The 17,942-nt window shown below is 27.1% G+C and overlaps 1 protein-coding gene and 2 long non-coding RNA genes across 7 annotated transcripts in view; 2 read left to right on the forward strand and 1 right to left on the reverse strand.

Annotated features, from left to right (window-relative positions):
* The window catches only part of LOC107996139 (uncharacterized), a 101,387-nt gene that overhangs the window by 38,034 nt on the left and 45,411 nt on the right, over positions 1-17,942 (reverse strand). Inside the window, exon 1 of one of the 3 annotated variants that reach the window (XM_062076150.1) lies at positions 2,312-2,488. The exons of the other annotated variants lie outside the window; for them this stretch is intronic. The gene's annotated coding sequence lies outside the window, so the exon portion shown is untranslated. Of the gene's footprint in view, positions 1-2,311; positions 2,489-17,942 lie in introns of those variants that run through there. 3 annotated transcript variants of the gene reach the window in all.
* Positions 7,327-13,515, forward strand: LOC107996150 (uncharacterized). Of its 3 annotated transcripts, XR_009830428.1 has the most exons (10): positions 7,327-7,662; positions 8,055-8,392; positions 8,481-8,658; positions 8,737-8,938; positions 9,169-9,514; positions 10,186-10,409; positions 10,595-10,645; positions 10,821-11,103; positions 11,197-11,614; positions 11,796-13,515. It is a non-coding gene; the product is annotated as an uncharacterized LOC107996150 (long non-coding RNA). The 3 variants fall into 3 exon arrangements; XR_001765732.3 differs by having other exon boundaries at positions 8,055-8,658; positions 10,595-10,677; XR_003696787.2 differs by having other exon boundaries at positions 8,055-8,658.
* Positions 15,344-17,398, forward strand: LOC107996155 (uncharacterized). Its single transcript, XR_001765739.3, has 4 exons — positions 15,344-15,644; positions 15,789-16,137; positions 16,385-16,694; positions 16,873-17,398. It is a non-coding gene; the product is annotated as an uncharacterized LOC107996155 (long non-coding RNA).

A 17,942-nucleotide genomic window follows, 5' to 3' on the forward strand; every position in this document is an offset into this window, starting at 1 on the left:
CGGGTTGGCATATTAGCATAAATGCAGCCGTTAAAATCCGGATTCAAGGTTAACGGCACGTGAAACTCGGCCACCAGCAATGTGGCAGGTAGAAGCCGAAAACGAGAGGAGGTAATTGAACGAAAGGAAAGAGAAACGAAAATTATTGATATATATTTTTTTCTAACCGTGCTGATAAATATTTTGTAAATGGAATAATTTAAACAAAGTGAAATGAATTATATTATAATAACTGAATTAAAATATTTTATGTTCATGTAATATATAATAATAAAGTATCTATGATAATCTAACCTAATTTAACCTCTTACAACTATATTCAAAATTTTTTACATCGATCGATCCTTAATTTCAATAATTCTCTATAATTATTGTCAATAAATAAAATTATTATATAATAAAATTTAAATCAATAGTGAATATAATAAATAGATATGATAAAAATGATGATTCATTCGAATTTGAAAATCTTTTAATGAGAAAATAAGACAGTTTCGATCTAAAATAAAAGGATATCTGATATTTGTATATTGATATATTTTAGAATATTAATATTCTACAAACGTTTTTTGAATATATCATAAGTAAAAAATAAAAAATGAAGAAATTTAATGATAATTATAAATTTTCGTAAAAATTCGTTTCAATATTGTTGTACGTTGAAATAATGTTACATGCAGAAAAAATATTTCTATAATCATATATAATAATTTTTAAGAATATATAAAAAGAAAACCACAATTTATAAATTATATTTCTTAATTATATTTAAAAATCAAAGAAAACTCGAATAATTGTTTCTTCGTACAAAATAGAGGTTAAGAATCAAAATACACACCTTCGTGTCGTGACAGTTCTATTCACATCTACATATTCCAATACTACTTTATTCAAGATTTATGTTATATCACAGATTTTACGATCTTATTTCTATATATATTTCCAACATAATGAAAAAACAATGTAATTATTATTATAATTGATAGATAAATCATAAATATTAAATAAGAAAAAAACTAGAAAATTAAAAAGAAAATTTTTTTAAAAAGAAAATCCTAAATATTCTTTAATTCATTAAATTTTTAATATGTTTTATAATTATTATATATATAGATATGTTTTGTATTACATCAAAAATATTTTATGCAAAATATTTCAATGCAAATATTAGATTACATAAACTTTCGTAAACAGATAATATTATACACTTATTATTAATATTGTTATGAATATTGCATAAATATTGCATAAAAAAAGTCTGAAACACATATTTGGAAAAATATTTTCATTAAAATAAATTCTATAAAATTTCATTGTATTCAAAAAACTATAACCTAACCTATTACTTCAAGAAGATTACTTTATTATTAAATGCTTTTTATTTTATATATTAATAGAATTTTTTTTATAGAAATATAATTATCTCTATTAAATGAATTAAATTTCAGAAATAAACAATAGATAAAAACGATAATTAGGAGAATAAATTTAGTAAAAATATAAAATATACTATTATCAACAAAAATTTTTAATGGATTATGTAAATTTTTAATGTAATATAAATTAAAATGTGTTATTAAACAAATTAATGATGTATAATTTTGAAACTAATTGTAATTACATTATATATTTTAATAAAAATAATCTGCTTACAATATAAAGACTTTATACATAATTTTACGTTGCTAGAATGCTAATTAATGTGCAATATAAACTGGATAATGTATTATTCTATCTATCTATCACTCATAATCACATATAGATGTATAATCACGAATAAGTAATTAAACAATAAAAAAAGAAACTATTACGAAATCAGAAGAAATTCCTTTGTATCTCCTAACCTATAAGAATAACGAGAAAGTAAAGTTCGGTTAACGTATCACCAATAGAATGCACTTTCTAAACGAAAACCAAAAGCACCAGACATAAACAAAACTGTTTTACTGTACACAGAATGTTAATATATTCATTAGATACTTTTGAAGAATCGATTTCACAGATTAAACACAAAAGTTAATATGCAAAGATGTCGATTGAGACATATATTAAGTTACAAACAAGACAAGGTGAGAAAACAAAGATAAAACTATCTTATTTCTATCTTGTTTCATTTAGCGCAAAATTCAATTACGTTACAACTTAATAAATAAGTTAATCGATATTTTTGCATATTAACTTTTGTATTGATCCTTTTCAGAATTCAAAGATGTTCCACGAATGCATTAGCACTCTGTATACGTTTCAAAGTATTCTTCCTTTAAAAGGCTAATATAAGAACTAGCTGTTTTCTACTTTTGAAAATACATACCCACTGAAAATTATCGGTATGGGCCAAATGTGAAAAAATTTCGCTTCTCACAGAGTCGTCCTGGCTGCGAATGGCCGGTTATACGCAGTCTGTTAACACCAGACAACCGAGTTGCGGCTTCATTTGCATCACTATACTGCGGTATCGATGTCAACGTCTCGGTAAACTTCAAAGTTAAATAGAATTTCCGTCATTTCGCTCGTGAAACGAGCATTTCCTAGTTTTGTTTTTTTGTATCTTTTATTAGTATCTATAGTTAACCTGATACATTGTTTCTTTTCTTCTTTTTTCTTGACTATTTTCCTTGATTTTTGATTTATTTCAGATTAACGTTTATAAAATTTTGTAAAATTTTCGTACATATTATTAATGTTTGAATATTTTTCAACTGCATAAAAATTTAACTTAAATATTATTAAAGAATAAAATGATTAATATTTATTATATGAAAATGATTTGTAATTTGTAATGCATTATTGCAAATGCCTTAACGCAAATAATTTATTTATTCATTATTTATATTATTTTTTTTATTATATTTTTATTATATTATTAATCTTTTAATCAAAGATATTTTTAAATTATATAATTAATAATTCTTATGAATTTGGAATAGATTATTTGAATCATTAAAAGAAGTATATAAATTATTATATTTAATTGTTCATATTAGAAAATTGTTTTGATTAAATACAGTGCAATATTTTGAAGAAAACATATAAATGTATAATTATTTCATTTCACAAACAAAAATGTTATGTCAACCTAATTTATTCAGTAGTCGTTCAGAGAAGAATTGGTTCATATAAACCATTCCAGGTCCGATTTAAATGACAATCAATATGAAATATGCATAACTTTATTGTACAGAAGCAGAACACGTGTGGGAATAATTATATATTGCTTTAGGTAATTAGCGTCATTGTTTCGCCGTTTCTATGGAATTTATGACTAGTTTGTCGAGCAGGGTTGTACATTATCTGGCGTGTCTGATCATATGGTGTAAAATAATGTTTGACATGTTCACTATTACTGAGTGTGATTCACGTCCAACTTTTCTCATTTTAATGATTTTTAACGAAGTACAAGATAAAAATGTAATTTTACATATTTCGATCGAATAAATTTATCATTTGTTTAACATGATTTTATTCGATTATTAAATTTATGAAATAAATTTAACATAATTACGATATCATATGTTAAAAATCACATAAATTAAACTGATTAATTATTTATTTTTATAATAAAATGAAATAATAAAATGAATAATATTAACTTTAATGAAATTCTGAGTTATCTTAACATGTTTAAATGAAGTTGGTATATCGTAGAATATATCGTGGAGAAAATATTTCTGAACGATGAAGTTAATACATGTATCAAATGATTTTCGATCATGCTTTAAATATAAATAGAAATCACTTAATTAAATACAAATTAAGTGAATTTATAACTGTTTTACAAAGAAAGTGAGGAGATAATATTTATTTAGATTTAATTTCATTCCTTCGAGGATGGAATTAGAATACCTATATACCACATAGATCCATATTGAATATGTTAATAAAAAATTTTATTTTGTCAGAACTTTCTACAATTTATGTATCAAAAAATTGAATTCTAATTTTAACGGACTCAATGTATTTATTACTTCTATTAGATTAATGAAACAATAAATATCAAATATTAAATTATTTAAAGAAAAAATTATATATATATAACATTTAATATACTTTTCCAATAACAATTAAAAAAAAAGAACTCGTACTTTACAATCCATCTTTCTTCCTTTCTCCGCGAAACATTAATAATTCTCAAATAAATCTCTCTCCGTTCGATCCGGATCGACTCGATTTAACGGAATGAAACGTGACTTCATGGATCTTGAATTATATCTTCTGTTGTAATTTTGCGTCCCCGAAGAAATATTCGGTCTAAACACACGTTGGAGAACGAACGTTTCGCTCATCGCCTTCGGCACGTGCCGAACAAGATGGATTGTACATGAGCTCAGTAAACCAAGGAAAGAAGAATGAGAACGAAGAATGAAAATGACTTGAGAGTATGGCCATGGATGTTACGCTTTATATCGCAAAAATATTATCAATATTTACAAATTGGTGAATTATACTATGAATTCTACTATGAATAATTACACGAAAAAATGTTTAAAATATGAATAAATTGTAACATGATTATTTATTTATATACTAGACTATTAGAATAAGATATTTAAATAAGTTTTAAATAAAGTTTTAAATAACGATAGCATAATCAATTTTGAAATTATCGCCAATGAAACTATCGAAATGTTAGATAAGCAAAAAAGTTCTATTATTTTTTTTATGATAGAAAATTATAAAATTATTTATAAAATATAGAATTAAATATGATAAATTATATGAATTAGGTGGAATAAATTTTTATTAATTAATATAACGATGAAGGAAAAATAATTAAAGGAAATATGAAGAATATTCATCGTGAAATGAGTCACTTAATTATACTTCTTAATTATGACGATGCAAAAAATTGTATGTTCTTAATTTAGATCGATTTTATTTCAAGGAAAACGTGTTTCATTTAATTAATTGCATATGCGATATTTAATTTTATTTATTTTAATTGATGAACTTCAAAATAACAATTACTTCAAAAATAATATAATATTATAACTACTTCACATAATATAACATATTGATAGATGATATTTATAAATTGATAATACAACTAATAAATATATTGATATAATTATTGAAATACGTACATTGATATATGATATATATCGACACAGCCATTGATATAATTCACAAAAATGAACTATAAAAATCGTCTTCACGTTACAAATCATCGTTTAATACCAACCATTCCGACATTAATATATCGAGAATATTTATCGATTTAGCATCGATCCAAATTACACGCAACTTGGAAACCCGTCCACCACTTTCTGGAAACCAGTGAAAACGAGCAAAAAAAATAAGATTTATTGCCAATAAATTTACAATTTCTCGTTACGTGACAATTAATCTAAATTCCCGTCAATTAATGCAATGTCACGATCTCGATTGCGGTTGTCCACGCCTTGATCGATCGAAACTATAGATTAAAAAATTATTTCGTTCGTATTCTGAGCAGAAAAATTGACATGACATCGGACATTTTAGGATACTCGTATCCTTCTGTTACGCGACACAAATCGATACAATCTTTATAGCTGTCGTTCAATAAATCGATTTCTCGATGCGATCTCGAATCAACAAATATGTCTGACATCGCGTGACAGTGACAATGGAAATGGCCGCATATAACTGTTCGAAACCAGAATATTCTACGCAATTTAATTAATAATATTATTAAAGAAATTAGGAGTTACAAATAGAAAATGCTAATAAATTTTGCGTAATAACAGTAAATTTGATAATAAGGCAAGTAATATTTTATAAATAAATTTAATAAATTATAAATCATACGTGAATAAAAATATTTTGTTGTATTGTTTCAATATTGTGAAGTATCATGAGAAAATTTTATAAATATATCAATTTAGTAAAATTACATATTTAACGAAATAACATTCTAATAAATAGGTTATACTAATGGAATTTGGAATAAATTCTATAAATTTTTCATGAAATGCTAATTAATTGTGTTTATCTAATTATTTTTGAAGTGAAAAGATTCAAAGTAAAATCGAATGTTGATTTGAAATTTGATGAATATATATTTATTAGAAGTTTCATGTTTAATCAATAGTTATAGATAGTTCTCAATAAAAATAAAATACATTTTTTTAACTCTGACAATTCGATCATTATTTATAAGAAAAATTTTTATAATATTGAAAAAAATATAATTAAATTTCTCAAAACTAATAAATAGTCATTCTAAAATTCGAAACTACCAACTTTGCATCAGAATGAACATCTGTTAAATTCATTTCTTTCTAATAACTTGATTTCTATAAAAAAAAGTCTTTTACATTAAATTTGACTAGATTTATAAATATTATACACATAACTCGATTTCATCGAAATTAAACCATTCGAAAACTTTACAATAAACAATTGGCACACGACAATCGTTGATTTCGACTTTTTCGACAACTTAACCTCAAATCCGGATCAGATAATCGATAGTCGTTTTCTTTATTTGGTAAACTATTTGAACGACAACGATTCATTGTTCGTCTTAGAGATCCTATGTTCATTTAACAAAGGTTTAGCAACAGTTTCTCGTTTGGTGAAAATATAAAACCGGTCATGAGGTAGGACGAGTGAATGAATCGATTTCGCAATTGTACCAGATGCTGAACTCTCTCGTGTCACGTTGGATATTCGAAACCTTGTTATCGGGTCGGATCAATTAGATTTGCGATTATTACACTGAGATTAATCGTGGATATATCGATGTTTATAGGAAAAAAATATTGTTTAGAATTGTTTATCGTGAACGCGATAATGAAGAGAGATAAATAGAACAGATGATATAAAGAAATGAATGTTTGTAGGTGTAATTTAAGAGTGACTAATGGAAAAGAAAAGAAATTTATGTTCCATTTTTTTGTTTTTGTTGAAGTTTTGAAGCATATTTCACTAGATTTAGTTTAATGATCTATTAATTAATAATAATGATTTTTGACAATCGAAAAAAAATTGTTAAATAATTAAAATTGTAATGTCAAATGATATAATATATTGAAATATTTCTAACGAAAATAAATAAGATATCATTCATTCATCTTAGAAAAAATTGAAATATGATATAAATCACACACATGTAATGTATTAATATTGTATGTTTTTTTTTAATACATTTATATATAATTTGTTATATTAAAGACAATTTTATGATAATTATTGACGTAATTTCTACGTCAATTAATAATTTGTAATGATAATTAGAATCCTGTAGATTGAATATAAACTTTTATTATTCTAAAATAATATATAATAATGGATAAGTTTCTATTTATATATAATTATTTTCCTTCTATTCAGGAATATATTTTAAATTACGTGGAAAATCAAGAGATAATGATAATAAATTTCGAAACACATAAACATATGGATTCATAATCTATTCAAGTGTTCTGAATCTACTGTGAGATACTTGATCCCATCGCTACAATGATAACTCGAATAGGAGGAAACAGAGGGGAGAAGAGTCAGTCAGTTCTCCCTGTGCCGGTGTTCGCGCCACAGATTGCATCAGCACGCCCTTAATCCTATTATGACTAAGTAATGACTCCTTAGTATGCCGACTCGAGAACCGTAAAAATGTTGTGTCAGATGCTATCTGACTGGTTGTCGTTTGGTAATTTACCATACGTCCAGCATCGGCTAAAGGTCAGACCGCTTTTACGCTTGATTCACGGCTTCCGAAGAAGTCTTCTCTCCTTCTATGGCGGTCGTAACTAAGGAAAGATTAGCGTAGTGAGATTATGATTTATGATTTTCAGGCAGTTCATAAGAATTAAAAGAGTAGAAAGTCCAAGTTGATATATATTATGATATTGAACTGCATTGATATCACTATAATGTTAAAAATAATAAAATTATTCAAATTAGTATTAAAGTTTCGAATATTTAGTGAATATCTAGAAATCGAAAAGAACGTAGGAATAAATATTTGAAAATTACGCTGATACTTTCAGAATAATAAGAAAATTGAAAATGTATCGATATTATAATAATTTATGTATAAAAATTCAAAATAATAGAATAAATATTATTTACAGGTCCAGTTCATCTTGTTAACCACATTTGTTGAAAAAGTGACATGACTCAAAATTTACATTTATCGAATTAATTCTTTGTCACGAAGAATGAACATTTCTTAAGAAACATCAAGCAATCACTACTGAAGAGAAACAGAAAAAGAGAGAGAGAAGGAACGATGGTATTTATAGCTCGTTCGAATTCTATGGATCTCGAAGGGAACACGACAAGTAATAAGTTTCGTTTAAGTCTGAGCAATCAGATAACGATCGGAATTTTGCGGCGAGAAGAAAGAGAGAATCGAGGGAGAAGGAAAGATTGTATCCAATCTACTTGTAATTATATGCGATGGAATCTGGTATGTAAGGATTGTTTAACGGTAAACGATGAATTGGTGCAAATAGCAGGACTGAACAGTTATTTAACGAAATTGCCATCTGATTAAGGGGATTGCTTTAAAGTATACGTATTGTGAAATAACTGATGAACAGGAGAATATATTCACCAGATATTGAACAAGTTCCTTGAACAAATTGTGCATAGATGAATGAATGGAGATGAATTTTATGGATGATTCTTCAAAAAGCATTATTGTAGAGAGTAACACAGTGTTGAGGAGACATTGTGAGGATGAAATTTTTTTTATTTTTTTAAGTTCTATTGTGGAATATTTAATTTATTTAACGCGTATCTAAATTGCAGGAATAGTAAAATGAAGAAGTGTGAAGTAAATAATTGAATAAAATAAAGATATAATTATAATCAAGTAAGAATTTTTGAAAAATGTTTAAAGAAAGAGAGGAGTTAAAAAAATTGAACGAAAGAATGTTTTTATTAAGTCAATCAATATTTAAATAAAGTTGATATAAAAGTATTGATGAAAAAGAAAATGATTATAATTAAGGTAACATAATGAAAATTAACAGGTTTAATATAGTTACATTTTTAACATATTTTGTATTATCACATATATAATCATATTAAACATTTATATTAAAATAAAAAATTATTTATCATTTTAACAAATTTCTATTATGATACAATTTATATTTTTCGACAATCAAATATCTGCTAAATTAAATAATAATAAATTTTTACTAACTTTAACCAAATATGGAATTATCTTGTCGACAGAAATAAGAAAACAACATCAAAGCCGCAATGAGAATCGTAAAGACGAGCCAACAGAACCATAAAAGCAACGCAGAACAATAAATCTAATATCTCGTAAAACTCTGGTTCCCTCTTCCATCATCAACGATTAGGAATGATTCTCGAGAGATTCTTAATAACGAATGATCCCAAATCCATCAAAACTCGGAACAACGAAAATATCCTATCCTATCTGTGAAGAAAGGAGTCTTCGAAAAAAATATGTAAAAGGGTCCACCAGAAACCAGTTCAGATTTATCGCTTCCGCTATAGTGAAAAATATGAAGCAAATTAACATGCCCAAGTAATATTGTTACGATGATTTATGGTATGTAAAACGATGTTCAAAAGGGTAAAGAACGAGGGAAGCTCGTGTATCAGTGAAGATGGTCAACGACGTCTGCTTGGAACAACCATTAAGCTGCTTATCCACTGGTCTTCATGAATGGTTTTTAAACGATTCACTCATTGAACGATATATAAAAATATTTTGATTATGCGATTTCTATAATGAAATTCAATATTTAATTTTCCAAATTTAATGTGAAACTAATTCTTGAATCTTTTCATTTTTTGTTTTATTTTTAATTATACATTACAAATTTATTTATATTTTAAAATGAACATATATGATTATTCTTTTGAAATGATAATTTTCTTTAATCTACTTCAAATCTGGTTCACATTTTTTTTCTTTCTTAAAATTATTTTTAAATAATGATATCATTTTTAGATAATAGTGTCAATTAAAGACTGCATACAACAAACAACTAACAATAACTTTTTAACATTTTAAATAAAAATTCCAATTCACGAATCAGAATCATCACAATTCTCTATTATCTCTTATCGAAATTTAACAGTGGATACAAGGCTTTAAGTGTTTCAAATGACGATTAAACCTGTATTATTGACCGCCCTCTCATTATCTCGTTTCTCTGCCCTTCTCACCTTCTCTTTTTCACGTCCTGGTTTCATGCTTGCATAATGCATAAACAGGGTGAAAACACGAGGAAGCTGTCCAACGTCATTTCAAGCGGCAAAGAGAATGCGAATTTGCAAGAAACTAAACCGACTGCATACCAACGAGCCTGAAACCCAAGAAAGCCGACCTTTCCGCGATATCTTCACCGCCTTAATTCCCTGCGAATCTCATGAAAAAAAGGCGTGAACATCGTCCAAAGGGATTTAAACGGCTACTTATCCTCGTTCGGTTTGGTTTGGTAAGTGGGAAACGAGTTTTCGATAGGTCGTTTTCGATGTTCGAGCGCCATGAATCCTTGACTAAAGTTAAGTGGAGAATCGAAGATTAAGGCGTTTAAGAATTTTTATATTGTTTTGTTTAATTTTTGCTTCGATACTGAAATTTGTTTTATTTAATTTTTATTAAAACGTTATATTTTTTTAGTGATAAACCAGGAAAGAAAATACAAAGATAAAAATGGATGTGATAATATGTGTAAGTTTATATGTTTACGTATTTTGGCATAGGTAAGATTAATTTAATTTTTGAATAATAAATATTTAATATAAATAAATTAAAAGTTGTGTGATAAAATTGTCATGGTCCAATGAATCTTTACATTTAATAAAATTAAAGTATTTATACTTTCATATGATTTCTTCAATTTCAGAGATAGAACATCTCGAGTGACATAAGTATTTGAATGATTTTAAAATTCATTCAACTTAAAAAAACATTTTGATAAAAAAGAATTGTCACAAAAACTTATTTTCTTCAGTTTTAATCACGCAAACACATTGCAATTAATTGCTAATACAAAAAATAATTGGAGACAACATACAGAACCGCTGTGTTACAATACTTGTCACTGAAACGAGTTCAAATCACGTTGCTCTAAGGATGCTTTTAATTTGAAAGCAAATTCTCTAAGATAATGTATGAACTTGGCAATGGTAAGGTTGAAAGGATAATGCATCAACTTTGTCTACTCTTTAAAAAACGTTGAGAAGAAAGATGTTCGAATGATGGACGTTCAACTCGAATAGTTTTCCAGATGTCATCTCTTTCTCGAGATTCACAACGAGGATAAAGTTGTAAGAACTCGTATCTACGAGGCGAATTGTCAGCTTTGCGAAACGAAAAAAAAAAAGAACAAAAAGAAAGAAAGAAAAAATAAATATTACGACTGTGTTACGAACGTGGTTTACCGGTAGCCAACACGTAGAAGCTACTCTTTGTACGTGGAATAGTTACGAGTTCTTCGGGTTTTGTTTAATATGCATGGAAACGCGCCTGTTAGAGCATATGCTTTCATATGTTTACCGCTTCCAATTTCTCATTGTTATCAGAACTACTGACTTAAACGATATTCTTGTATAGAGAAAGAATGAAAGAACGAATTCGAAAGTTTTAGAGAAAATAATAATGAATTAAATAAAAAAAAAACTCGAATCTTTCTAAAGGGTAGGTAATTTATTCAATTTATTAAGAAGTTTGATGAATTTTTATTTTGAAAATTTTTTATTTTTAAATTATGTTAATATCTAAAATTTAATATATAAATTTAAATTATGTTAATATCTAAAATTAAAAAAAAGAATTTTTAAATAATGAAATATGAGTAACCAATCTTATATGTTTTCAGTATTTTTCAAAGCAAGAAGACTGACAAAAATCTAAAATGGACAGGATAGGATCCAAGTACATTTAAAAAACAAAATACTACTAAATAATCTTAACTCGAAATTTTCTACAAATTCTTAAATAACATAAATCCATTCATAAATAAGATCACTTATTTAACTACAAATCTCAGTTTGTTTGTTTCACGATTTTTCAAGAAAAAAATGTTCAAGATCGATCATTTGTTCAATTCACGTTCAATTGTCTTTCTAAAGATAAGGAAACTGAGCAACCCAAAGATGTCGCATACTCTCAAATCATTTTATCCATTCAAAGCTTATTATTCACACGTTTTAAACGACGTCTAAAGTGCAGTGACATCTTTTTTCGACTGTCACGCCTTTATCGTGTTCACTTTTACGCGGCCACTCGTATCGATCTGACAGTGGCGTAAAAGCCGTGACAGAATGCCTTCACCGACCGTCTTCGCGGAATCCTAAGAAACTTAGTCAGGAACTCTCTGTGTTGCATATCGGAAGTCAGCAGCCCATTGCTGGATGACAAATCGTTGGTTGGCCGAGCTGACAGCTAACATCCATTGACCGTTTTACAACTTGATAAATTGTAACATGGAGGATCTTCTCGTTATAACAGATGGTGTACGCGTTAAGCACCCATTTTTTAAAATTACTTCTTTATTTAAGGATCTTTATTTTTTTGATCTTGTTCAAATCATTGGAACATGATGAAATAATGCAATATATACTACAATACGCCAAAAATTAAAATTTTCTGATAACAGTTGAATTTAATCTTCTTTTTCTCGATTCAAGTCGCACAAGATTTTCTCCATGCTGGTCTGATTTATTCATACATTCATTTACTCTGTAATTTAGTAAATTCATCATTTGATTCATTCGTAATCGCTAATGTCTCTATAATATTCTCGGTTAATAATCAATTAAGACTTGATTGAAAAGTAGCAACGTTAATGTAAGATGAATTGCCGAATTGATGTCGTAATATCGAATGATTAATGGAATGATAAATCGTTGAAAGAATGATCGCCTACTCGAAAACGATCGAGGAAGGTGGAGTGGGTCGTTTAATGATTCGAATACGTGATTGTAACGTTGCAGTTGATTATTAACCGTACAATTTATTGTATCATAAATGTCTACTTTCATGTCTAATTTTTTACCGTCTCGTGATATATACCTTATTGTGAACAAACCTACGAGTTCGCTATAAAGCTTAATTACTTAACCTCAATATTAACGAGAATAGGAAAGAGTATCGATGAAACATTTTACCGGGACGATACATATTGTAAAACGAGATAATTCGATTCTAAATAATCAAATATTTCTAATCCTGTATCGTAAGATTTAATTTATTATTAATTTATGTAGATCGAAATAAAAGCATAAATCGAAATTATCCGGAAAAAAAAAATATTCGAGAAAAATATCGTGATTATTTGCAACATCATAAATATAAGATCTCCTGTAATATTCTGATTTAAAGCAAAAGGCACACTAGAGATCATTATGGAAATCGCTAAATCTAATTTCCATAATAGATAAGTTGTATAAATTATTTCAACAAGATTTTAATGCAGCTAGGTTAGAAATTTATTATAATATTGTTACAATATTGTTAATATTTTTATGTTAATGCATGTCGGTGCAATCATAATGTAGTTTTAATTAAATGTAAATAAAATGTAACGAAATCGAAAACTATGGTGTCCTAAAAATGTATCAATTATCGATTAATTGGAAATCGAATGCTTATACAAATAGAAAACTAGATATTTGAAAACTTTTTTATACTTTTTATAAATTTTTTTTCTTTGTTTAATACTGCATTGATTTATCTGATAAGTAATTAATGATTTTATTATCTACATAAGATATGATGATAATACAGATACGATGTTGATTCGATTCAAGTAATATCAAGGTTAAAAAGCAGCACAGTCGAGGAATGTTAATTTCAATCAGTGTTCTGTATCGATAATATTCTGCTTATCTTAGATGTTATTTAATGATTTTTCATACATTATCTTTTAATTTCGCTATGTCTAATACAATTTATATAAGGGGAACTGTGTTAAACATAATAAAATCTAGCAATGAATTATTTATTATCACTCGCAATTACAACAAGTGAAGGGTTATCGTTGGAACCAGTTTGAAAAACGAGGATCGTTTAATAATTACGATGTAGACGATGTAAAATTAAAATTGGAATTTAATTACAATGTAATCATCTAAAATATATACGCGTTTGATCGAATAATAATAAATAATCGAAACGAGACCCTCCTAATAAGGAAATTATCATTTGCCTGTGTGTTTTCCACTTCTTAGACATTCGACGAGCCTTCGTTAAAATTATTACGATTGTAATTACGAGTTAAAATATTATTGTATTGGATATATCAATCATGATACAATTTTATCATACGATGGTATGATATAAATATTATTCGTATATATCATCTTGAAAGAATTTATAATATTTTTTAAAACAGATAAATAGCAATGACTATTTCAAAATTCCCGCGAAATTCTTTCCACTCTTCAATCTTTACTCCATTTATATTATTTCAATTGCACGAGTTTTTTTGAAAAGGAATAAAACGTAAGACAAGATGAGACAATTAAAATGTTTTATTGAATTATTGGATATAATTTCTCGTTTTCCACATGAAGGATTAAAATGGAGAAAAAAAAAGAAATGAGAATAGTTTTTGACTTAAAAATTCGCCATTCGATTTCTTCTTTTTAATTCGCGACAGGATCTTGCGAATTCACGTCACATCTTGGCTAAAAAGTAACGCAGTATTATTACAAGTAATATGTATATTTAGAAATGGAAAAGATATTCACGGTTTGGCCAGCCATAAATCGACAGCCTGGCAGTTTGTTTAGAATGTAAGCAATGGTAAGTTGGTTTTATTAACTAGATGGATGATGTAGCAACGTGATAATTAAGTCGAACTAATGCATTTTGGATGATAAACGTGAATAGAATCGATATCAAATTAATTGATATATCAAATTAATTGTTAAATTAATTGGATCGAGAAAGAACGGATGTTATATCAATTTGTAATTGATGTTAATTGTAAATTAATGATAATATTAATATTACAATAACATTATACATATTTTAGAGTTAGAAGAATAGTTGAATAAATTTTTACAAAAAACTTTTTATAGAAACAGTGATAGAAATTATTATTGATTGATTAATATTTGACGAGTAATTTTATATCGAAGAATTTAATTTTGCGTTAAATAAGATAACGTCGAATTAATTAAAGTGAATTAATTCCATAATAAAGAAAACTCGAAAGATTGTTAAAAATTGAATTTTTCGTTTAAAGTAATTCTAAAATTTTTGATACATTTTTCAAATTTGATGGAAAATCTAAAATATCGATAAAATATTACGTATCTTCTAATATTAACAATACGACAATAGGTTTATTTTTAAAATTCCTTCGATGTAATGTAAACAGAGAGCAAAGAAACGAACTCAATACTCGATGGAATACAGTTTATCTGAAAGCACTGCTGAAAATAATATCGTTCGAAAGTTAATTCTGTCGATATCAACAAACGACACGTGATTCATAACCTAGAAATTTTCAACGCGAACCTATTTCTATATCGTTACGAAATACATAGCACCTTAAAATTAGCAACGTTACACTTCGACTTATTGGGAGAAAGTAATATCGATAATATTCTTAAAACTGGTATTTAATATTTTATTATCGAATAATCGAATAATCGAAGAATAATCGTCTCGGCATTAATATTTTCGATACTTCGTATCGCAAAATTGTATTGCAAACGTAAGTATATCAATGAATTTTTCTCTTCTGCTAATACTAACTAATTTATTATTTAAACAACGTTATTATTGTAACTCTGTTCGTTCTTACATTCACTCATAACATTAATTTCAAACTATATATATATCTATCTTTCTCTTTCAGAATCCTTGCATTTATAACCTCTCCTCTTTCAAATCCATCTGTAATTGAAATATTCGAATATTCTTTTACATCTAATGTAATTTGATTTAATTAACTTAGAATATATATACGGATAAAACAAGGGATATTATATCGTTACAAAACGAATCCATCAATTGAAAATTCTTTATTTGACGAGGTTTAAAAAGTGACACGCAACTTTCCCTTCGATCTAATACGAAACGGATTCGATGTATATATATTCGAGCGTTGTCAACTCGAGAGAGCGATAAGTAAAAAAAAAAAAAAAAGAAAAAAGAAATCGAGTGGTCTCGAAGATCGTATCTACGCGAAATATGAAATAATAAAGGTAAATCGATTCTGGATACGTTAATATAACTCTGAAATTCGAACATCTGATTCTATCTTATCTTGTGGAATATTGGCCAATATTCGATCCAAGTGAAAACCGGAAAACTCATATTTTTCCACGGACGACAAATATTTTATATTTTATATTAATAAATATTATATATTTTAAATCGAGTAATAAGTGACACTTTGAGCGAGCGTTAATCGAGATCGCGATAATAGAAATATATATTTTTTTTTTTCAGGATCGGAATATGGAAAGTAATTAGGTTGCAAGTTATAGTCTCAAAAGTATTTAAATGTATGCGTTTTGTGAAAAATTAGATTGGAATTGAAATAGTTGTCTGAAACGCAGCATGCGTTATTGAAACCGGCTTGTATATTGTTAAATAATTTCTCGAAGTAAAGTACATTTAAAATTGAATACGCGTTGACAAAAACTTGATCCGTTCTCTTTATTCGTTTTATGGAAATTTATATGTTGGAAATATCGAGCGCGTAGAGATAAATTATCCTGAAAATAAATCTTTCATTGTCCATTGGATGGGTTCAAAGGTGAGATAAATCTATCTTTTCAAGTTCCATGTTTTTTTTTAGTTACATCGATAAAAAAAAATGAATTTGCATAAACGTTCGCGGTAGAAATAATATAAAAGGAAAAGAAATTTTTTTTTATTTTTTTTAATTTTTAAATATCGATAGATATTTATGGATATTTATTGCTTCATTTTAGAATCACGACCTAAATATTTAAAGAAGGAAATAAAAAAAAACTCACGTGTCAAAGATCAAAGTGTTAAACAGCCAGAAGATTTTTAAAATATTTTTGAAATTAACTGTATATACTGTCGATTGATTAGTCTTAAAACACGTTTTCAAATGTTTGAATATATTCTACCAAACTTTGAAATCACTTGGCATATCTGATTGGATCGCGAGCGAAATGAAATCGGCCTCTCGACGTAATTAGAAGCTATTAGACACACATGGTGATCGCGTGAAATCTACAAATCGTTCGATTTTATTCCAAGTTCGATACGGAGAATAATTTAAATAAAAAAATCAGCATGGTAGAGTTATCTTTAGATGTTTTTCGTGATGATTTTTCTCGAATGACTGAAAATGATACGTATACTTTTATTTTTTTCTCTCTTTTATCGAAATCTAATTTTTCGATTCACAAAATGTAATTGTGAAACTACATTCGATACGAGATGTAACGATTTTAGTTTGAAAAATATGATACACTTTCATTAATCGTTTTCGAATTTATTTCTCATTCTCTTCACGAGTAAATTGGAAATAGAAAGAAAATAACGCGTTCTTTTTCGAATTTGCTTGCGTAAAATCGAAAAGTAAAAAATATAAAGAAATTTACGAATAAAATTTCTTATCGACGGATGATAAGATTATAAGTAACTAGATTAACGAAAAGTAACTAGCAATGAAAATATGTAGTATAATGTAAGTTACTACATAAAGAAAAGAATCCTCATGATTATTTTAGCCTTTAAAAAACGTATGCAACGGCAAACAATTAATTTTATTCTCGCGTGATTATCGAGTGACAATTAAGTAACGACCGCACATTGTCACGCCTATAAAACGACGGCGCCACTATATAAAATTGAGACTTAACGCGTGCCGTGCAAATGAAGAATAGGTTAATACGATTTGACAGCAAGTGATTCGATTGAAACGTTCCTTCGAAGAAACATTTCTAATGTTATCTAACGCTGGAGAAAAAAATCCAATCGATTAAAGGCACGCGATTTATTATTAAATAAATCTCTAACTGATCAA

Source organism: Apis cerana, linkage group LG6 (assembly GCF_029169275.1).
Source record: "Apis cerana isolate GH-2021 linkage group LG6, AcerK_1.0, whole genome shotgun sequence".
Lineage (NCBI taxonomy): Eukaryota > Metazoa > Arthropoda > Insecta > Hymenoptera > Apidae > Apis > Apis cerana.